Source organism: Protopterus annectens, chromosome 1.part1, assembly GCF_019279795.1.
Source record: "Protopterus annectens isolate FY-2018-M chromosome 1.part1, PAN1.0, whole genome shotgun sequence".
NCBI lineage: Eukaryota > Metazoa > Chordata > Ceratodontiformes > Protopteridae > Protopterus > Protopterus annectens.
In genome coordinates, this window is record NC_056726.1 from 1,532,942,653 (window position 1) to 1,532,967,652 (window position 25,000).

At 43.7% G+C, this 25,000-nt stretch overlaps 1 protein-coding gene across 2 annotated transcripts in view; it reads right to left on the reverse strand.

The window, feature by feature from the left end:
• Positions 1 to 25,000, reverse strand: part of LOC122811220 (procathepsin L-like) — a 136,119-nt gene that overhangs the window by 23,093 nt on the left and 88,026 nt on the right. The gene's annotated exons all lie outside the window — the stretch shown is intronic.

The following is a 25,000-nucleotide window of genomic DNA, read 5'->3' on the forward strand; positions in this document are numbered from 1 at the left end:
AATAATGAATGTGTGTGCTGACTGCCCTGAAAGCTATCACAATTCCCACATCTCGCATTTGACGCAGCTGTACCAGAGATTTGCCACTGGGGACATCCCTGATGGTCACCTAGTGGGGGATGCTGGATACGCACTGGAGCCGTGGCTGATGACACCCATCAGAAATGTACACACACCAAGAACTCCATAATGAGGCAAATGCATAAACAAGAAACATAACTGAGCGTGTGTTTGGGATGCTCAAGTCATGGTTCCGGTGCCTGGACTCATCTGGTGGAGCCTTGCAGTACTCACCAACTACATGTACCCAAATTGTCAAGATATGTGCCATGCTACACAATATGATCCTGCGGAAACAGCTGCAGCAGGAACAACATGGGGCAGGCCAAACAGCCCACCACCATTGCAAAGGCGTGCACAGGCACAGCATGACTTAGAGGAGGAACAATCCAAGCCTTCCCCAATAGGCAGAAGGAGGCGTGCCCAGTATGCCCTGGCTTTGGCAAAGAGGTAACTCATAGCACATACACTGACTCAGTAGGAACCCTGGAAAGGACACCTCTCTCTGACTCGCACATACATAGGTTCATAGTTTCATAGGTTCATACTAGGCTATCTGCCCTAGGGCATTTATAAGCCTAGCCAGAGTGTGTGTGGCTTTTACCACCCCTTAGGATGAGAATACTATACCCATTAGTTTGCTGTGCCTCTGTCCAGCAGTGACACAGAGATGATTCCCGGGGTAAACCTACGATCTCCCATCCACTCGTCAAGATTTTTCTTGAACAGAGTCAGTGAGGGGCTCTGTCTCACATGGACTGGGATTCTGTTCCATAGTATAGGGAGTCTCTGGGTGATGAATCTGTCCCTCCAGCACATCCTATTTATATCCGTGTTGAGGTTTAAGTCTCTTGCTCTCGTGGCTCTGGTGGATTTGGATTTTTTGAGGTGGAGCATGTCCATTAATTCCGGGTTGGACATGGCCTTGTATGTCAGGCACAGATCACCTCTGAGCAGATGGTATGCGACTGAATAGAGCTGGAGTTTCTTCAGTCGGCAGCGTATGACATATGTTTGAGCCCCTTTATCCTTTTGGTGAGGAACTTTTGGGGTCTTTCCAACTGCTGCAGGTGTCGGGTAAGGTATATTCCGAATGGGGTGTTGTACTCAATCATTGGTCTGATAAGTGAAGAGTACAGGGGTACAATGACCTCTCCTGATCTGGATGCGAATCCCTTCATGATCAGGTGGGCAATGTAGAAGGTCTTCCTAACCACTTTGGCAAAGTGAGTGTCAAAAGAGAGGTTACTGTCAACTTGGGTCCCCAGGTCCCTGATAACTTCTTCCGTGTTTAATGGATTACCACCTATGTGGTAATTAGGGGTTACCTTGTTTTTCCCAAAGGGTATGACTATACATTTTTTGGCATTTAGCTTAAGGCCATGGCTCTGGCACCAGTTATCCATTTCTATGAGACCTCTCTGGAGGATGTCTGTGTCTGATGAAGTGTCAATTATGGTGCCCAGTTTGCAGTCATCTGCAAATTTTGTCAGCCACAATCCCCCTATGTTTGCCTGCACTTCAGAAAAATAAATGCCAAACAAGAGGGGGCCCAGGACTGAGCCCTGTGGGACACTGCTCATGACCGGCTTAGAGTCTGACATGGCACCAGCAACTCTAACCCTGTGGGTTCTGTCCTTGAGCCAGTTTGCAACCCATCTTGTGACATATGGGTTTACATCTAAGCTGGTGAGCTTTTCTATGATGCCCGAGTGGGGTATTGTGTCGAACGCTTTTGCTAGGTCAAGGTAGGCTGTGTGAACTGCCTTACCCTCATCAATGGCCTTAGTGACTGTTTCAAAAAAGTTGACCAAGTTCAAGAGGCAGGATCTGCCCTTGACAAAGCCAAATTGGGTAGGATCCAGTGTCTGTAGGTCCCCAATGTCTTTATTTATGAGTTCCATTATGATCCTCTCCATAGCTTTGCAGACAAGGCTCAAGCTTATGGGGCAGTAATTTCAGGGTCCAGAAGCACCGCCTTTGTGGAGTGGGACCACAGTTGCCGTACGCCATTCTTTGGGTACGTATCCTGTAGTAAGGCTAAGATTAAACAGCAGCCTTATGTGTGGGTTTAGTTCCTCATTGAGTTCGTGTAGCACACAGCCTGGGACACCATCCGGTCCCATTGATGCTGTGTTTTTTGCTTTAGAGAGAGCAGCTCTCACCTGGGCATCTGAGATGTTTGGGAGGCTAGACTCTGGTGGGATAGATATTTCTCCTTTTGGTGGGGGGGGGGGAATTGCACTGAACCTGTCTGCCAGTATGTTGGCAATGTCTGTGGGTTCAGTGATTTTTGTATCATTTTGGACTAATTCTGAGCATATCTGGGTGTTTCCACCCAGGTTTCTAACATAGCTAAAGGTGGCCTTATGATTGTCTTTTGTGTCTTTAGCGATTTTTCTCTCAAAGTTGGCCTTGGATGATTTTATGAGTGATCGTAGTTTTTTGCTAGTATTGATCAGAGATGCCTTCCCTTTTAGGGATTTTGCTCTGTCATGTAGTAGCTTTCTCCTCTTGTTGTAGAGTTTGTTTATGGCTGGGGTCCACCAGACCAGGCGCCTGCCTTTGGAGGAAAGGGTCTTGATTTTATTAGGGATTGCTTGATCCATACATTCCTGGAGGTGCTTGTAGAAGGCATTTGTAAGGGTTTCAGCAGTGTGGGTTGTGGTTTCCACTGGCTCGGGGACCTTGAAGGATACCACTCCAGTCTTAAGAAGTGTGAAGTTTGCTTTTGAGAAGTTCTTCACTGTGGTCTTTTTGCTGGGGTTGGGGGCGGGATGTGGATCTCCAGTGAGATTAATTTATGGTCTGATCTCACCAATGAGAGATATACTTCCGGTGTGGAGCATTTTGTCCCCATGTTTGTGATGATCAGGTCTAGTATATTTTCTCCTCTTGTGGGAATGGTGACTAGTTGCTCCATAGCATTTGAGTTTATGAACTCCAGGAACCTTTGGGCTAGGGTGTTGGGGCTTGAGTAATGTTCCCAGTCTATGTTTGGGTAGTTGAAGTCACCCAATATGATGGTGTTTGGAGAGATATTCATACTCTCCAGTGTCTTCAGGAAGGCTGTGTGGGTTTCCTGAGTTTGAGAGGGTGGTCTGTAGCATGCTACAAACTGTAGGGCAGCTTTACCTATGGTTAATTGCACCTGGATGGTCTCCGATGCTTCGTGCATTGCCACTAACCTGGAGGTGTGGATATCCTTTATGAATATGGATACTCCCCCTTGTTTTGTGGTTCGGTCCGGATTTTGGGGCCAGAACGCATGATATGAGGTATAACCTGATAGTGCTGGGGTGCTCTCAGCAGCCTTGAACCAGGTTTCAGTCACAGCACAGACATCGATGTTCTCCATACTGAGGAGGGCTTCAAGGGTGTGCATCTTGAGGTTTAGACTTCTGGCATTGAGCAGTATTACCCTTAGTTTTTTTCCATTTCTGTTTTCTAGGGTGGTAGGTTTATCATTTGAGCCTTGCCTAAAAAAGGCACTATGGGGGAGGCAAGAGCCATTGCCAATATCCGGAAGCCCAGGGGTGACAGGTGCAAGCCGTCCCTTGCGAAGCAGCGTGGCTTGTCAAGCATGTCATCCCAGGCAGACAGACATTGGATCCCCTTAGAATGACACCAGTAATTAAGCCAATTATTAAAGCTGATTACAGTAGAAGGGATGCCTAACTTGACACTACCTGTTTTCAAACATGTATAGGGAGTGTAATATGTGCATCCGACATAGGCAGCCCTGCAGCACCACCTAAGGCATGAGTCCCTATTTTAAGCAATATAAAGCACTGCTAAGCAAATTTTACCAGTATTGAGCATATTTAAATACAATTGCGCATAGTTGCGCACAGCGCTAACCAGCACAACGTCGGGTAATGTTGGGCAAAGTTGTGCAATGTTGGGCAAAGTCGAGCAAAGTCGGGTAAACACGCTCACACCTGCTTTATTGTTCCTTAACCAGTCAGGTCTGCCCAGCAGGAAAATAAAAAGCAGTGACAGGGCTTGTATTTAGGATACTGTGCACTATAGTCACAGTACTGGACCACTAAGCCATGACAGCAATTCACTGGCAAAGACACAACTTAAGTCACTCACACATACCAGTTGGGGGGGGCGGTCACATACCTAACAGTTACAGCCAGCAGGACAATTGTAGACAAACGCAAACACAAACAAATGCTGTATCATGCCCTCTGAAGAGGCATATGAGTAACCTCCCCCCAGGCCTATGCAGACAGATAACAGCAGGCCAGGCAGTGTGATGTGGGTTGGGTAGGCTATGAAGTCACAACTAATGTGCATGTAATTGGAAGCTAAGGTCTGTAGTACAGTGGTATGCGTCAAGCCAGTACGATAGGCAACAGTACAGAATGAAATGGAGTACCTGACATAGCAGTGCAGGCCTAGCAAATGTGTATAAGTGTCAGGTGTACCCCTCATCTTATGTACACCCACATTAACAATCCAGTATGCCCCCCCAAGGTAGACATGTACAAATAGCTGTCCCCCCTGTATGTAGAAATGTTGATAAGTCTATGCAAATTGACTCATGGAAGCCCTGCAGGCACAGCATGCTTCCTGTTGATGTACAACACAAAGGTGAGCCCAGAAGTAAAATCCAACTTGATTTTTTACATACATATAGTATATATGCCCATAGTGGGGATGCTCACACACAAACAAATTTAGTAAATTTCAGTCAGCAACATACTGAAAGGTCATACTGGGCAAGCTCACACACTTAAACAAACGAAGCAAATGTCAGTCAACAACATACTGAAAGGTCATACTGGGCATGTTCACACACTTAAGCCGTGTCTGAGTACAGCAGTGGGCCACACATATCTGGCAGTTGCAGTTCTTACTCCAGACACTTGTCACTATTCACCAATCCTGCCTTGCGCACACAGTGATATGAAAACAGTCCCATATAATATATTGGACCCCTGTCATAATCAAACTATGTACTACAAGTACTTTTGTTGGTCAAAGAAAGTGAAAATCCAAAGAAGATCAATAAATCTCCAATCAGTATCATCAAGAAACGATGAGCACTCCTAACATTATCCAAGTCATGTTCTGGCAAAAATATTGCCAGAGTCCATAGAGAACCATGAAGCTTTCTTTCGCTATGTCATAAATATCACTGTAAACTCATATATGTTCTGAGTCAGTGCAAAGTGTAAACGGATACATGTACATGACTGACATTGCCAACATCTTGTCAGACAGGTTCATACATATTTACCACCCTCTCACTGACAAAAGGACCCATTACCATACCTGGAGATTGTGAAAACCTAGAAATCACATATACAATGGTTAAACAGCTCTATCCAAACCTTAAAACATGGCGTCTATGGGATGACATGGTTTCCCTGGCTGTGTCATATGTGAATTCCAAAACAAACAGACCCTGCATCTGTACAGTCTGCTGAGACTCACCCTCTGTACAGGATATGAAACTGTTGAATGGGTTACAGCAACGTTCGGCACACTCCATAAGTGTTGGTGCACAACGGACCATGGGAACTATTGTCTTATAAGCCTAATAAGCCTGATCTGCAAGGCCATGGAGTCCATCATTATGGAACTCATTGGGAGCCTACAAACACCCAACCCTACCCATTTTGGTTTGGTCAGGGGCAGATCATGGTTCCTAAACCTGCTAGACAGTTTTCAAGGCAGTTACCCAGGACATCCATCAATGAAATGAGCTACACACGGCCTACATAGACCTTGAAAAGCCCTTTTCCAACACCCCACACACATGTCCTATCCACAAAATCAGCAACGTGTGCATAAACATGTATGTCATCTGATGGATTGCCAACTGGGGTACAGATAGATCCCACAAGGTAAGAATTGTGGTCTCCCTGTTGGACTGTAAGCTGGTAACAACAGCTGTCCCCCATGGCTCAGTCCTGGGACCCCTCCTGTCTAGTGTACACTTTTCAGAAATACAGTCAAACAAACGAGGGCTATGGTTTGCAAAAAGGTTGTCATAATCAATGTTTGGGACAACAGAAACATCCTTAAAAAGGGTCTCAGTCAGACAGATGTGGTGTCAAAATTATGGCCTACAGCTAAAGTCATACAAATAGCACATAGGTGCCAACACCCTAAATATGGAAGTAATAGTATCTATGGACACATGTGGATAGTCATCTCTACTTCCAGAAACACATTCACAAAGTGGTTAGAAAATCATGCTATGTGTTCCCACAAATTGACAAGGTCTTTGCATGTAGGTCAAAGGAGGTTCCCTCTACTCATCAGACCCATCAGAGAGTATCACAGCACACTTGCGATGAATCTGACTAGGTGCTTTCAGCAGCTGGAAAGACCACTGAAGTACCTCAACAAGAGGATTACTGGCCTCAAACAGTTGCCCCATGCAACAAGACTGAAGTTAACTCAGTCTGTACTCTGTTGCATACTGTCTACTCAGGCGATCTCTGCCCAACAGACAGGTCCATGTCCAAAGCAGAACTGATGTACATGCTCTATCCGAAGTAAACCCAAGCTCACTGTGCCACATGCTCTAGGGATATCATCATCACAACAATAAATAGAACATATTTGAGGGCTACATTACTAACTCACAGACTTCCCTTGCTTTGGAACAGGCTCCCAACCTACATTAAGCTGAGTCCCTCACTGACACTTTTCCAGAGGAGCCTTGATTGAGTGTTTGTGAAACTGAACTGTCACACCATGGATCCCTTCATCAGCTCTACTACACAGAGGCCTAGGGAGCTAACCCCATGTGTGATGATAGCTGCACACTCCGGCCATACTAATAGATGCCTTCAGGCAGATAATCTATTACCCACCTATGTACCTATATATATATGTAGGGGGAACACAGCATAATAAGCCAAAGATTGATGGGCAGAGATATGTGTAAGAGGGTGGCCATGACAGGGAGCCATCCAGGACTGTCCCACCCAGCACACATCCCAATGGCACAAAATACATGAGGTGCACATCTCACCCACTGTACATAACAGCCACCAGTATCTGTAAGCATTACAGTGTATGTGGTCCATGTGCCTACTGTACAACATGACTGTACAATGAAGTATACATCTACTATCTGTAGACATGTACCTGTCACATAGGTTCATAGGTATGTAGTAGACTATCTTCGCGAAGGCATATATTAGCCTATGCAAGTTGTGCAGCTTTCACCACCCCATTGGGTAGTCTCCTAAGCCCTAGTTCTAATAGTTAGTACCCTAAGCACCTTTCTAGTGGGGATGCTGATGTGATGCCTGGCGTGAATTGTCCATTTCCCATCCACTCATCAAGGTTCCTATTGAAGAGTGTTAGTGAGGGGCTCTGTCTGATGTACATTGGGACTCTGTTCCACAGTAAGGCAAGTGTCTGGGATGGTACTCTATCCCACCAGCATGTTGTATTCATTGTTTTGATGAGGTTCATATCCCTGGAGTGTGTAGTGCGACTCAATTTTGTTATCTATAGATGGAGCATGTTCAACAATTATGTGTTGGACATGGCTCTGTATGTTAAGCAGTGTGTGCCTCTGAGTAGGTGGTATGCAACGGAGAACAGATTTAGTTTTACCAGTTGTGTTGCATAACACAACTGTTTGAGGCCAGTAATCCTCTTGGTGAGGTACCTCTGTGGTCTCTACAGCTGCTGGATATGCTTAGTCGAGTACATCCAAAATGATGCATTGTACTCAATGATGGCTCTGATGACTTAAGAGTAGAGGGCCACCACTACCTCTTTTGATCCTGATGCAAACCCTTTGTTGAGTAGGTGGGCCACATAGGATTTCTTAATCACTTTGGCAACATGGTTGTCAAAGGAAAGATGACTATCTACTTGTGTCCCCAGATCCCTTATTTCCTTGTCAGTTTTTCGGGGGTAACATCTATGTGGTAGTTTGTGGGTACTTTGTTTTCACCAAAGGGGATTACTATGCATTCTTTCACACTGAGATTGAGGCCATGATTCTGACACCACACATCTTTCTCATAGAGTCCCTTCTGGAGAATATTTGTGTCATCCGGGGAATCTATTATGGCAAACACTTTACAGTTCCCAGCAAATTTAGTCAACCACAACCCTCCTGTGTTGGCATGTACTTTTAAGAAGTCTATACCAAACAGGAGGGACCCCAGGACTGAACCCTGGGGGACACCAGTTGTTACAGGTGTAGAGTCTGACATGTAGCCAGCAACTCTTAATTTGTGGGATCTATCTGTGAGCCAGTTTGCAATCCATCTTGTGATGTATGGATTCATGCCCAGGTTGGTGAGTTCGTCTATGATACCTGACTGGGGAATGGTGTCAAAGGCCTTAGCGAGGTATAGGTAGGCTGTGTGGAGCTCATTTCAATAATCTGTAGCCTGGGTAACTGTCTCAAATGAATCCACCCAGTTCAGGAGGTGTGATCTGCATTTGATGAAGCCAAACTGGGTGTGCTCAACTGTGTGAAGGTTCCCAATGTCTTTATTGTTGACTTCCATTACGATTGGCTCCATTGCCTTGCAGATCAGACTCATCAGGCTCATAGAGCGTGAATGCCAAGGGTCTTTTGTGGCCCCACCTCTGTGGAGTGGGAAGAACATTGCTGTGCAACATTCTATGGGAATATATTCTGTACAGAGGATGTAGAGAGAGGTGTAGGTATCCTTGATGAATATGGATACATCCCCACCCTATGTGCTATGTTCCAGGTTCTGATGCTGGAAGGTATGGAATGAGTAGTATCCTGGTAGTGCTGGTGTGCTCTCTGGAGCCTTGAACTGGGTTACTGTTACTGCACAGATATCAACATTCTCCATACTCAGAAGTGCCTTGAGTGTGTGCATCTGGAGGCTGGGACTTCTGGCAATGAGTAGCATTTAGCTCACTTTGTGGTTATTTGTGTTGGTTATGGGGTTTGGTTTGTCCTGAGTGACCGGTGTTCCACACCTGAAGTCAATGCCTCACTGGTCCCATCTGACCATAAGCTATTTACCCTACATATCCACATTCTGGCCCCACCCCCCATTAAGGAAACCATGGTAAAATATTTCTCCAAAGCCAACTTCATGCTTCTTAAGACAGAAGTGGTGAACTTCAGGACACCCATGCAGATGGACAATACAGTTACGACTACTGAATCCTTCACAATTGCACTTTATAAGCACTTACATGAGTGCATGCATCGTGCTATCGCAAACAGAACGAAGAAGCTATCCTCCAAGAAAAGGAAGCCAATCTGGTGGTCCTCTGCCATAAACAAACTGCACAACAGAAGGAAGAAACTGTTGCAAAAGCGGGTAAAATCCCATGAGTGGAGGAGCTCCCTGGTCACCCTCAGTAACAAGCTGTGATCTCTGATAAAATCTTCCAAAGCTAGTTACGAAAACAAAATCGCCACTGATTCTAAAAGACAAGCATAAAGCATTCTATAGCTATGTCAAGAATCTCAATAGCAGCACTCAGATTGGCTCTGAGTTATAGCACAATGGCACTAAATATACAGACCCAACTGATATTGCCAACATCCTGGCAGATAGGATCGGTGCTAACTTTACCCCCCTCTCACTCATGAAAGTACCCATCTCTACACCGGAAGAATGCAAAGTTGCTGTCATCACAGCTGCACAGGTAAAAACCACTCTCCAAAGCCAGGAACCCAGCATCCATGGAACCAGATAACATCCCAGGCTGCGTTCTACACAAACTACAGAATGAACTGGCACCACACCTACATACTATGTTCAGTCATAGCCTCACCTCAGGCTTTGTGCCTGCTGAATGGTGCAGAGAGACTGTTATACACAAGGGGGGAGCCACCACAGACCCCGGGAACTAGCACTCCATTAGCCTGATGAGCCTGGTCTGCAAGGCCATGGAATGTATCATCATGGAACTTATAAACAAAAAGACATTGGTAATCTCCAAACTCTGGACCACAAACATTTTGGGTTTGTAAAAGGCAGATCATGTCTCCTAAACCTGATAGACTTCTTTGAAGCAGTCACCAAAGCCGTATACAAGGGTAAGGTGGTTCACACAGCCTATCTAGATCTTGCCAAGGCTTTCAACACCATCCCCCACTCTGGAATTATAGATAAACTCACTAAACTAGGTATAAATCCCTATGTCACAAGATGGGTTGCCAACTGGCTCACCTACAGAACCCATACTGTGAAAGCAGCAGACTCCAAGTCCGACGTCAAACCAGTGACAAGTGGAGTACCACAGGGTTCAGTCCTGTCCTGTTTGGTATCTACTTCCCTGAAGTATAGGCTAACACAGAAGGTCTTTGGCTAATGAAGTTCCCAGATGACTGCAAACTATGAGCCATAATCAAAACTACTAATGATGTGGACATCCTACAAAAGGGCTTCACTGAGACAGATGCCTGGTGTCAAAGCCATGGCCTCAAGCTCAATGCCAAAAAGTGCATTGTCTTCCTCTTTGGTAAAAACTCTGTACCCATGAACTACAACATAGGCGGTAGTATACTTAACACTGAAAGTGTGATAAGAGACCTTGGGACACAGGTGGACAGTAGAATCTCCTTTGATAATCACACTGCAAAAGTGTTTAGAAATTCCTTCTGTGTAGCCCACCTAATCATGAAAGGGTTCACCTCTAGATCAAGAGAGGTCATTGTGCCCCTCTACTCATCACTCATTAGGCCCATAATAGAGTACAATGCCCCATTTGGTATGTACCTTAATCGGCACATGCAACTAAGACCACAGAAGTACCTCACCAAGAGGATCATGGGTCTCAAAGAGATGCCCTATGCAGCTTGACTAAAGAAACTCCAGCTCTAATCAGTTGCTTACTGCCTGCTCAGAGGTGATCTATGCCTGACGTATAAGGCCATGTCCAACCTGGAATTAATGGACATGCTCCACCTCAAGAAAACCAAATCTCTTAGAGCCACACGCTCCAGTGAATTAAACCTCATTACAGAAATAAACAGGACATACTGGAGGGATAGACTTCCTGTCCCAGAGACTTACTTCACTCTGGAATAGAATCCCAGTTGATGTTAGGCAGAGCCCCTCGCTGACTCTCTTCAAGAGGAATCTTGACGAGTGGATGGGAAATTGTAAATTTACCCCTGGGATCACTTCAGTGGCCCTGCTAGACAGAGGCACAGGAAAATAATTTAAAAGGGAGGCAAAAGCCAACACATTATGTCTAGGCTTATAAATGCCCTTGGGTAGATAGCCTAGTACCTACCTATGAACCTGAGCCTTGCCTAAAAAAGGTAATATAGGGACAGCAAGAGCCTTGGCCAGTATTCAGAAGCATAGGAGCGACAGGTGCAAACCATCTGTAGCGAAGCAACAAGGCTTGTCTATCATGTCATCACAGACAGACAGAGACTGGATCCCCTTTGAATGACACCAGAAGCTCAGCCAATTGTTGGAGTTTATCGTCTTTCTGTTATATTGCAGTATCATGTAGGTGAAGGTAAGATGCTACTCAAGGTTAGGGTCATACCAGCCTGGGATACATGATCATAGATATATATATATATATATATATATATATATATATATATCTTGTCATGTTGTCCTGGGAGGTATGTCTCAGATCATTCACACTGACATGCACAAAGAACACGTCATATATGTACCTGTTCTGGAGTGATGTAAATGCTTGTGTTATGTGGCGGATCATAGCACCTGACAGACAACTGACAGTAACCTTCCCCTTGTCCAGCTGAGTGAGTGGAACATCTGTGTGCCTGACTATGAAATCACCCATTACTAGTGTGTTGGGTATGTTGTTTTGCCTTAGGGCCTGTTGTGAGGCACACTGCTTTGGTGTATTATGTGTTTTCTGGCATGTGCTTGGAGGTGCATGTTGCTTGCTTGTCTTCTTAGGAGGACACTCTCTTTTTCCGATTAATATTTGTATTCTCCGAGTATGGTAATGTGTATTTATATGTGTGTTTTGGTGGTGCTTATATTGTAGGTCTATGTGAGACAGTTGGTTTTGTGGTTGAATGACCCTACTCCTCCTGACTGTATTGTCCGGTATTGGGTTGACAGAGCTTAGCCACCGATTTGACCCTGTGTGTGCCAGCATGTGGTGCATCAACCCATATATGATATTGTCATGGCCTATGCATACAATACACTCACAATACACTCAGTATGATAAGCCTGCTGAGGTTAGCAAATGTGAAAAAACCTTTGGGCAAACTATCCGCAAGTAATGTCTATATTGCACCCTGTAACTCCATAATACTTGCTGAAGTGTATAGACGTATTAGTTTGGATTAAGAACACCACACTTTCCAACTGTGTGTGTGTGTGTGTGTGTGTGTGTCTGTCTGTCTCTCCCTGGGGAGAGAGCAACCTTTTTGGAGACTACTCACACCCCTTAAAAGTGGTATACTCATCTTTGTCAAGTCTCATGCTGTCACCATCCTACAAATATATCTGTGGAAAAAAAAAGTCCCCGTAATGTGTATAGTGCGTTGTGTAAATGTGTACCGCTATAATATCATAATGTAGTTAGGGAGGGGTTTGAATCCTGCACTTGACAACTGTTTGTATGACTGTGTGTGTTTCCCTGGGGAGAAGCAACCTTTTTGGAGACTACTCACACCCCTTAAAAGTGGTATACTCATCTTTGTCAAGTCTCATGATGTCATCATCCTACAAATATACCTCTGGAAAGAAGCAATCCCAATAATGTGTATAGCATGTTGTGTAAATGCTTACTGCTGTAGTATCATAATGTAGTTAGGTAGGAGTTTGAATCCTGCACTTGTCAACAGTGTATGTGTCTCCCTGGGAAGGGGCAACCTTTTTGGAGACTACCCACATCCCTTAAAACTGGTATACTCATCTTTGTCAAGTCTCATGATGTCACCATCCTACAAATATACCTGTGGAAAGGTGAAACTCTAGTAATGTAAATAGTGCATAGTGCAAATGCATACTGCTATAATATCATAATGTAATTAGGTAGGGGTTTGAATCCTGTGTTTGCCAACTTTGTGTGCGTTTCCCTGGGGAGGAGCAACCATTTTGGAGACTACTCACACACCTTAAAAGGGGTATACTCATCTTTGAGAAATCTGATGATGTCACCATCCTACAAATATACCTGTGGAAAGGTGAAACCGCAGTAACCTGTATAGCGCATTGTATAAATACATACAGCTGTAGTATCATAATGTAGTTAGGAAAGAGTTTGAATCTCGCACTTGCTGACTGTGTGCTCCAGGTGTGTGACACCGTTGGCCAATGTGAGGAGGGTTTTGATTTTTCTAGTATATAACATATCACAATTACAACTGTATGTGCATTACATGTAAGGTAGCTGTGGGGCAAATACATATACATACATGTGACCTCACGTATTTCATAGGTGGGTACTCTGCTTTCTCCATAAACGCATCTGTTATCTTTGCCAGAGCATGATGGCACTTTCCAGACCTTAGGTCACTTCTGTATGCTTGTGACAAGCTTAGCCACTGCAGTGATCCCTGGGCTATGTCTTCCATTTCACATCAACTCATCACGGTTTCTATTGAAGAGTGTGAGTGAGGGTTTATGCTTGAGGTATATTTGACACCTGTTCCAAAGCAAGCAAAGTCTGGCAAAGATGACTAATCATTATAGGTGTGCAACAACCTCTGTGGATCTGCATGCAAACCCTTTATTGCTTATGTGCTCCACAGAGAGATTTCCAAAACCCTTTGGTAATGTGATTATCAAAGGAGAGATGACTTAACACATGGTTCTATGTATACATTAATACCTGTTCCACATTTTGGGGGTTACTACCTATATGGTAATCTGGAGATACTTTGTTTTCTAAAAGTGGATAACTATGCTTTCTTTGACTTATAGCTTTACAGCATGAGTTTGACACCAGGTATCTGTCTGTATGATACCCTTTTGGAGGATGTGTGTGTCATCCGGAGAATAAAGTATAGCCCACAGTATGCATTGTCATCAAACGTGGGCAGACATATCCCTACTGTGTTTGCTTGTACCTAAGAAAGCTATATGCCAAACAGGAGTGGTTCCAGACTGAGTGCAGGTGAATACCATTGTTACTGGCATAGAATAGTACATGGAGGCTGCAGATGTTACTGTGTGTCCTACATCTGTGTGTCAGTTGTCAAGCCATCATCTAACAATCGTTTATCCTCAGTCTGTTGAAGTTATGTATAATACCAGTATGTGGGATGGGTATGAATTGCTGGTGAGCTATATCTTGGCTGTGTTGACCTCCCCTCCCTCACCTATAGCCTTGTTGACTGGCTTGAAGTCTATTCAGTATAGGAGCCATGATCTGGCCTTTAGAGAACCTAAGTGGGTATGGTGCAGTGTTTGCAGGTTCATAATGTCTCTGTTAATGAGTTCCATAATGATGTGCTCCATAGCCTTCCAGATACCATTTGTCTGGCTTATAAGGGTGAGAGTTTCCAGGACCTGTTGTAGTTCTACCCTTAATTAATTTATGTTAACATTTGCACTGGTTGTGGTGAGGGTGGACAGGTTTAAGAATAAGTATATTAGAGGGTCAGGCCAGGTTTGAAGGTTAGTAGACCAAGCCAGACAAGCAGGATTAAGTTGGTTTGTACATGCGCTGAGGAGGGATGCAGAGTATATTGTGAAATAGATGCTAAGGATGAAGCTGCCAGGTAACAGGAAAAGAGGAATACCTAAGATGAGATTTATGGCTGTGGTGATAGAGGACATGCAGAGGGATGGTGTGACAGTGCAAGATGCAGAGGGAAGGAAGAAATGGAAACAGATAATGTACTGTGGTGACCCCTAATGGGAGCATCCGAAAGAAGAAGAAGACGACGTAGTTCAATCCTTGTGGACTGTGAACACCATAACCATGTGTCATTCCGCAAGTATATAACCTGTATAGAGGCTGCATCTGGACAGACCATTTAGGTGAGTGGTGACTTCATATGTCAGCTTGTGTATGACACAGCCAGGGACACTGTCCAGTACCATTGCCACTGTGGTGTGTACTTTGTTAAAGATATGTTTTAACTAGGGTGTCTGTGAATCATCAGGTTTTATATTCTTCAGGTCTGGAAATGTGGCCCTTGTGTAATGACAGGGTGGTGAAATCCGCATTCAAACTGTCTGACAAGGAATTGGTAATGTCAATCAGATAAGTGTACTTTGTGACCATTTACATTAACTGTGACCTGATATGAGATTTCCCCTGTAGATTATGAACAACACTAAAGAAAGCTTTAGTGCTGTCTTTGGAATGCTTGCTATTTTGTATTTTGAAGCTTGCCTTGTATGTTTATTGAGGGATTGTATTTTCCCAATGATACTGACCAGAGAGGTTATCCCTTCTTGGTATGTAACTCTTTTTTGGTACAACTTCACACCTTCGATTATATATTTAGTTTATGGCAGGAGTCCATGAGACTAATGCACTTTTACTGTATAAGTGAGAATTTCTCGTGTTAGTGATAGCACAGTCCATGCAACCCTGTAGGTGAACAGTGCGCATTAATAAAGGATTATGCAGCTGGGACAGTGTTAACCTTAGTAATGCAAACCAATGACAGATAGCAACAACAGCATCACCCACAGCACAGTGTCAACCCGTGTCACACACATGCATACTCAAGTTCCAAAATGTGTGTAGTACAATGCATACTGGCCACCAATAGAAACTATGGAGTGTTAACACTGGCTAATATAGGGCATGCCACCCTGCCTATGTGTCCAATATGCATGTACATGCAGACAGTGCACCTCCACCATGTTCACAAATGTACACCTGCAAACCTGTGCTGCACACACCCCACACTTACTGTCCACTATATAACACATGCTGACACAACTACACACATCAGCCAAGTGGCACATGGGCAAACAAAAGACAACTGGAATAAACATTGGTGGAAAAAATGCAACATTGCTAATTTCAGCTTAAATGCATCATGCCTGCTCAGCTACACCTTCAAGGATATCATTACACTTTACTGCTGACAACATGCTACACATTCAACCATTGCTATACTTTATTAAAGTCACCCTGTGCATCAGCACCATGTTAGCCTGTTCCTGCAACAATGTTACAGATGACAGGAGGTGGCACAGGTTTCATCATATGCACAGGGTGTGTTGTTGGTTTGTCAGAGGCCTACACTGAGCCATACAATCGACATGTGTGTGTGAGGGCCATGAGTACTGTTATGGGCCAATGTTGATGTAATGTGTGCGGGTATGTGTTTGCCCTAAGTTTCTGGTTTATGTGTGTGTGTGTCTGCATGCACACAGTTTCACCATGTGGCTACCATATATGGGGATTTGTGAGACAGCTACAGACTGTACCTGGCAGGCTTTACAAATCACCATCTTTGGCCATGGATACGGAACCTGTGCCTGGCAGGGGTGCTACAGACAGTATCAGGTACTAATCCATACTGGATTCTATCCAAAGAGGTTGACATATATCCACTGGATCCAGGTCCCTGCTGGGACTGGCCAGAGCCACGTGCATGTGGTCTTCTAGGATGGTCTATGGACAGCCCCCCCCCCCCAACATTGCTGGGGCTGGTACTGGCACTATGGGAGCAGCTGTGACTTGCTGGATGTCCACAGCAACCTCCAGCTGCTGATGTTGTTGGCATACGTCTACATCGACGTCTCAACCATCCCGCACTGTCCTGACACATGGACATGACATTGTGGAGGACGTCCAATGTCTCACACCAATGTCTATCAGTGACCTTAGTGTAATTATGTACGGCACCTGCTAGGTCACGGATACTGTCATTTACAGAGGTGTTATGAGTCCTCTGTGCCCTGTCTGGTGCACCGCTCCATTCATGTCTGTGCCTCCATGACAGCCTGGAACATGCGTGTGGTAGAAAGAGGTGTGGCAATCTGCCAGGGGCATGATGACCAGCAGTGCTCTGATGAGAACCCCAAGGGCATCTGCCTATGTGGTACCATTCCAGACATCTGGCTATGGCTGCTGTGTCCTGATACATGTGCCATAGATGCCACACTGTCCTGGTCAGTGCCAACTGTACACTGTCCCTCAGCTAAGGGCAATGGTGATGATGGATGTACAGGCAGTATAACTGTGTGCATGGATGGGGTGGAGACTTGTGTACTGTCAATTGGTGGCACAACAGCTGACCCTGACAAACCTGCCTGTGTCTCAACACACCTATCCTCATGATCACTGTCTCAGTGACATCAGATTCCCTGCTGTGCTAAACCAGCCCCACCTCGGCACCTGTGAGAGGAAAACAGGAAACACACTTTAAGACCTGAACATGATGTCAGACCACATGTGCACAAATACGCACATGCACACACAAAAATACACTCCTCCCTAAAGCAGACACACACAACACGAGCAATCTCAGAACATACACAATAGCAGGTGATGGTGGGGTACAGTATCACAAGCAAAACAGTCATATCACACATGTCAGCATGCAGGACATGTGTTGCTCAACAGCATGCAGTGCAAGTGTAGACATTCCTTGTTACAAACAGTATACATGGCTTTGATGCATGTGTTTTGTTATTAGGTGATAGTCCTCCCCCTGGAACACAATGTATACATGGACACAACATTGCTGTGCAGGTATTCAAAACTCTGTAATGTACTGTGCACCATAACTCACAGGTATACATACCATGGTTGGATGTGTATCTGTGTGTCAGATAGGTATCCAATGCTGATTACAGCCTCTGTGTCTTTAGCAAATAATTGTAGACATATTTTTAGCACATGCATGATGAGTATTCACACAACATCAGTGGTGCATGGATAATTGATGGAATACCATTCGGCCACATACCCAATGTATGGTACTTATGGTGAGTGTAGATCATATTGTGGACATGCCAGTGTCATCCATGACATGGCATGCTAAAACACAACTGCATATTTAAACACTACACATATCCAATGTGTGTCATATGACCTAGCTACTCAATAGCATCACAAGACATATATGTATCAGTTGTGCAAATGGTGATTGATATGCATATTGTTTAGAGGTGCATATGTGTGCACACATGCAACATTAAGGTGTATAGCAATGAAAGCTATGTGTAGTACTGTGGTTACAATAACTGGATGGGGTATAGTACCATAGGCCATCATCATGAAGCATCATGTGGTCACTCAAGGCTACAAATGTTTCCCAAACCAGCACTAATCATGCTGTACTGGAACTGTACTACCTTGGCTACAGTCGCCATTTCACAACCAGTTGTTACATGAGTTTGTAAGGAGGCCAATAAGGAGCATTCCTTGACATGAATGTGTAGTGTGTTGCAGAGTGTTTAAATGCCCCATGATAGGCCTCTACCCACTTAGGTATATCATGTGTAATGTGTGGATGACATTTTGGATACTGGAGTATATATTTATAGAGGGTATGGGAATCCTTTATGTGTAGCATGTTAAAATGCTCTGTGTATGACATAGATGTGTATGTTATGTGCATGTTGAGTATAATCTGTGCCTCTCCAATGGTCACTACAGTCTATCCACATTTGTTTCAGATGGTCTGGGTATTGCATGTGTTTGAGGCAGCTAATCACATTAGTGAGATGTGCATGGTCTTACACCAAACATGCACAGCATGCATTATCGGTAGGTGTGTTACATGTGTACATGGCCTACACCTTAACTATGACATGCAATTTTTATTTACAATAATAAATGTTGAACACACTCACCAGCATATGTTCGCTGTCTTGATGTCACCCCAGAGGGACCTACATAGAGATGAGACAGTTTGTCAGTGGCCACAACTGTGGCATTGCTACTGTGTGTTTGCAATCTTAAAGTACAACAAGTTTACATTCACAGGGCTACAGATTATGTTCCAAATGATCAGTATTGCACAACAACAAGCTCCACATCTTTTAACGACACAATCCACATCTCACATATGCATGATCTACTAATACAGATAACAGTAGTCTACAGATATGCCATGTTACCTGCATGCTCCATGTGTGCTTGCTGGGTGGCTCCAACCTCCATCATGGTGCATGTCTGTTGCTGTTGTTGTTGGGCAGGTGCCACCAGGCTCAGGAGCAGTTCCTCCACTCTGGTCAGGGGGGGATGGATATTAACACCATCTCCTGTTGCGGGCTGTTGTCTCCGCACATCAGCAGCACGCTGACAGACATGTCTGAGAAGATCACTGCAGTGGTGGCGTACCTGCTCATATGTCTGGTTATGCAGGCCTACCTCATTTACCCTGTGGACAACATCTTGCCACATTGCAGTACGCTCCTGCTGGTCCTGGCTGGTTTGTGAGAACATGAGATTATAGTGCTGAATCATACTGCTAGTAATTATATCATCTTCAGCACTACTGTAACTGGGGTTCCTGTGATGTGTCATGATCCCTGGAAGACATAAATACGAAAATATGTCTGAGCAAGTCATATGGCACGTTTAACATTATACAGAACAGATCTCACTGAACTGCCATATATAACAACCTATTAGCTAACTGAGAGTGAAACACTTTAACTGCCACTTATCATTGCTCACCCCACAACTGCTTGAAAGTGCCTGGTTCACTCTCTATCTAATGAACCATGTTCTGCACAGCAACAAAATAAAATCACTATATAAGACACGTATAAGATACGCAGTTACATGTTTTACCACACATATGTCAAAGGACATGTTACAGACATACCTACACACACATCAGACATAATTACAGGACACAAAGGTATGACGACCCAGATAAGCTTTCAGTGTGTACTATTCAGTAGTGTGTGTGTCAGCACTTACACAACCTTAATCTTGAGAAATGTAATCTGTGATGAATGCAGGGACCACACAAAACAGTGGATACAAGCAATGTGGACATACACCATACTTTTCTGTACTGGCCCAGAGCTTCAAGTAGTACTACAGTACACACAGGATTTGGTTTCAACATCAGTACCAATCAATAATCACAGATGTACTGCTTTAGCCTCCAATGACACACCCTAGTTAAAACCAAGGGACTTAATCACACTGTATGCAATAGCACTTTTTCTGCCTAGCAACACAATACACAGCTTTTGCTAGGATCAAAGAATGGATCCATAATACCATGACATAAACAGTTTCCCACTAAGCTATCCCACAGATACATATCTTTGACGTATTCACAAACACATTGACCATTACAGTCAGTCAACAGTACAGAGAATCTATTGCAACAAGTAGATGTAGGTGTGTATGAGTATATATAACTATATATATATATATATATATATATATATATATATATATATATATATACACATATACACATCTGTTGGTGTACATATACATATATATGTAGGCACATATACATTGCACCTTTCATAGTGAGAATATCAATTATACAAAGGATGTGAGGTGTACAGTAATGTAATAAAACCTCACAGTCTTGGGATAAATGCATTGAAGGTGTTCACAGCCCAGGTAGCTTTAGCAGGCCTCACTGGCTTCAACATTGCAAACTGAACAAACCACCCACAGTGTTTAACCACCACATGTCATATACCAGCACTGTATGCTGTCTTGTTTGTCACACACTAAAACCTACATACAAATATGCGCATACTTACCTTCACCAACATATATATCTCCACCCTTCACAAACAGTTGCAATATGTCCCCTGCTCTATGCACATATACAGATGTGAATACATATGACACATATATATTTCTCAGTATGTGTGTGGCATACACACACAAGGTCCACACTGTTGTAAGTCCTTGGACCTCACAGCTGAACTATTGGACCTTGCTGCAACATAAACAGGTATCACATATGAACACACACTAACATTAGGGGGGTATATATGGCTACAAATGCTAGATAAGCATACTAGACTGCTACAGCAGTTGCCAATGCTAAGCCACACTTTAATATGACTATCATGCATGTGTTGTTCTTGTCCCACCCATGTTTATACAATGTCAGTGCTAATCCCCCCAACAGCCATTGGCACACTACTGTACAGAACACAGATAACATGGATCAGATCTTTGACATTTAATGCTGAGCTACACATTTCACAGGTATGTCCCGCTGCCTACAGGTGCACACTGTATTGTCCATAGCAGTAGTTAAGCAGAACATATATGCATAAATAAGTACTGCTGCCACATATGAATGGTTTACATTATGTAGACTATTCTTCAATAACATCTACCACATGCCAGTAAATTCATGTGTCACATACCTTTCCTTTGTATGATTTGGTAATATTTCTTTTTCCTTTTCTCTGTCTTTCTGTCTCTGCAATAGAGTGACTGAGTTTGTTTGGCAGAGATTGCAGCCTGCTTTTGTAGGTATTTGCACATGAGCATGTGATGGCCTCTGCACCAATTAGTGGCCACCATTTGCTAATTGCATGCAGCCTGCTGTGTAGTAATTGCAGTAATCACTGTCATAACAACCCAGTACTATAAATTGCTAACTCAGGTAGGTGTGGCCCTTTCAGCTTTCCAAGATGGAGATCATCCTTGTTTGCTGTGGACATCATTGTTTAAGACAGAAGGTTGGTATAGTTCTTATATCAGAAGCCAGGGGTGTAGCCAGAGATTTACATTTTGTACTCAGACCTAATGTTGCTGCTTCCAGTACCCACTTGTCAGTGTAGAAATGTACTTACCCCTCAAAATGCTACCCCAAGATACATGGAAAGATGTACTTTCTTTTCAACTTTTACAATTAACTGCCATACAAAGCTAGTTATTGAGATGTATTCCTTTGGCACAAGAATTGCTTGTGAGCTGCTATACTGTGAATATTCATTTACTCATTTCTAAACAGTTTGTGCTTTTTTAGTGCTGACATTAGCACAAGCTGCTCAGAAAAACTGGACACATTTCAGTGCTGTGAGTATGCTTACCTACATCCTTGGTACACCCTGCACACACAGGTATATTCTACATTTGGGTAGAGGTGCAGAAGTACAGAGAGTGTAAGTATTATTGTGTGGATTTTATCTTGCTGGACTGACAGGGTTGCTGTGTACGTGTTAGTTTATCAAGGCAAGTAGTCTGTCTGCGTAACTCCCAACTGTGGACCTATCCACATGGTAGTCAGAGAACAGCCTGTTATTTTTTTGTCTGTGCACCACACAGGTCTTTTCAGCAATAGAGCAATGGCATTGTTACAGTTGGTTGTCACCAGTACATGGCTAGATCCATTTGTATTTCAGTGTTGTATTCCTACATAAGGGTATGCTTCCGAAACTCCTTCCAAAGCTATTTGCACAGTGTGTAACAGCAGAAAGGCTGATATGCCTCTGTGTTTCTGCCTCTGCCAGACCTCTCAAACACTCAGGTACATATTTGAACAGACTCAGGGAAAAGTAAAGAAAAAGTCAGGGACACCTTTAAAATATTAGTGCTATTAAGTTGAAACATTGAGAGAATCAGACCATATGAATTAATACACTTTTTCTGAAGTAAAAGAAGTGTCTAACTCTTAATTATTGTCATTATTCATTAAGTATAATTCACCACCTTTCTGCCCAAAGTCAGTAGTTTTTGGAGGGATTCAGAGGGACAGAGCTAAAATTTGTGTCAAAATCAGGGACATCCCTGAAAATTAGGGACAGTTGGGAGGTATGGCCTCTACCCTAAACAGATATGCCAGTGTTTGTCCTGCTGTGATACTGTGTGGGGTTGTAAAGTGATGGTGTAACATTATTTCCTGCTAGAATGGCTGCTTCTCTTATCACAGTCATGTAATGTAATCCCACAACAACTGTTCGTAAAGATCCACAGAACAAGTTGTGTGGTATGGCATTCCTATTTTTCCTTTACATTCACTCATTCTGATGCATGATATATTTATTTCAGCACCAACGTGTTGTATATCTACCGTGGCTTAGTGGTACTTCATGTTGTGTACTGTATACAAGGTCCAGGGTTCGCGACTGACAGAGGTGTTTTATTATGCTCCTGAGCAGAACAAGGGCCCTCACATACAGAGTGACTAAGGCACTTTTAAGCAGTTGTAAGTGGGTTTGCGTGATGCTTAGCTAAGCGAAAACAAGTGCACATTCGCACAAAACAGCTAACTACTGCTTAATCGTGTTTACTCCCGCAAACCCCCGCGCTCAATTCTTTGAAAGAAAAGAAAAATGGAGAGATAGGAAAGTGGTGAAAAAGGGGCACAAAGAGGGAAAGACAGTATGGAAAATAGCTCGGGATGTGCAGGACGGGTGTAGGGAAGGTCCATAGCTGCCCATTTCTTTAACAGCAGCAGCTGTGCATATGGAACATTATTGGAGGTAGATATGAAACCTTCAACCCCTGAGAGAGGGGTGAGGACAACAAAGTATGTTGTAATGTCAATTAAATTACATTTTATGTGTCCAGTGGACATATGTGCAAAATGGGCAGCTATGTATGGGGTGTAATTTTTTTTTTTTGGGAGCAGGTTGCCCTTTTTTTTCAGGTGAGAGTGGAATGTGGGGTAGGGGAAGTAGGTATATTTGGGGAGGTAGGTTGGGGAGGTAAACAAACAAGACAAACAAGATGCATACAGGGGCAATATATGACACGTGATGGGTGAACACCTTTGACGGGGAGGAATGTTTGAAAATCGCAAGCCCATGAGCCCACAGATGGAAACAGTGGGACTGAGGTCCCCACTCATGGGCAGTCACCACTGCACCTTCATAGCTCAAATGGTGGCTGTGCTGGGGGCTGTGTAGGTGAGGCAGGCTGACCCAGGAGATATGCCACTCGTGCCTCAAGCTGGCATAGAGGTTCTGCAACAGAACGTTCAATCTCTCTATGCACCACAGCCTGGTCCATTTGACGGGTGATAGGTGCCCCTCTTCTGCCCACGCTTGCATGGGGGGGCCAAGCCCCATCCCCTGCAGCGCTTTCACCCGAAGGTGGCACAGGGCCAATGGAGGAGGAGGTCCCAGGCTGGGCACCGGACTTGCTGATGCCAGGTGCCATGGCCAGCTGAGGTGGGACAGGTGGGTCCGCTTGGACCGGCCTTCCCATACGAACTATGTTTTGGAGAGTTTAATAAAGATATGGGTTAGTAACAGTCAACAACATTGCCAATTAGTTATAACAGCATGCAGTAGTATTCCCATTAACCCAACACACCAGCTTATCAACAGTTGAAGAGCAAGCATAACACATGCATATATAGAACAATAGTGGACATTACAACAGCATGCAGGTTGAATTGATGGCAACAGGCCACCAATATTGTGGTATTTTAACAGGGCACATGCATAGAAATAAATGCAAATATTTATAAACCAATAGGACATATGTCCCAACAAATGTTTTGAGATTAGACATACCGATTGAGGTGTGGAATTGCATTTTTTATGCACATACAGTAGGGTGGAAAAAGATAGCTCAATTAACAACTTATATAGCCTTCTAATTTTCACTACATTCCTATTAACTGCAGTTATATGTTCCTTACATGTATTATTACACTGCCCAATGTCCTTATATTGTGCAATTGGATTTTGCTAGATCATTATATACATGAGCTGTATCTTACATACAAACTGACCAGGATGCAGATGTTACGGCTACATATTTTGAGAGTTGCTCACACACACTACTGCTAAGATTGTACACTGACAGCTCTACTTTCATATAATTATCTAGATATGTTCAGGTGAAAGTATCAGTTATATGTTAACAGCTCCCTACATTTCTGGCAGCACACTGACATTTCTGGAGAACACAATACCAAGCTACTCATGTGCCAAATTAACCTGTACATGCTGGGCATGAACCAACAGTTGAGTTGCTGTAAATATGCATAAAAGCTACTGGCACTCCCTTCATCCACGTTATATGGGCCTACCCAAGTGTGGGTTAACACTGCTTAATACAACAGTCCTATTTGTAAAATGCAACAGTACAACATATCAAAGAAAATGACACAGACGCACTCCAGGAA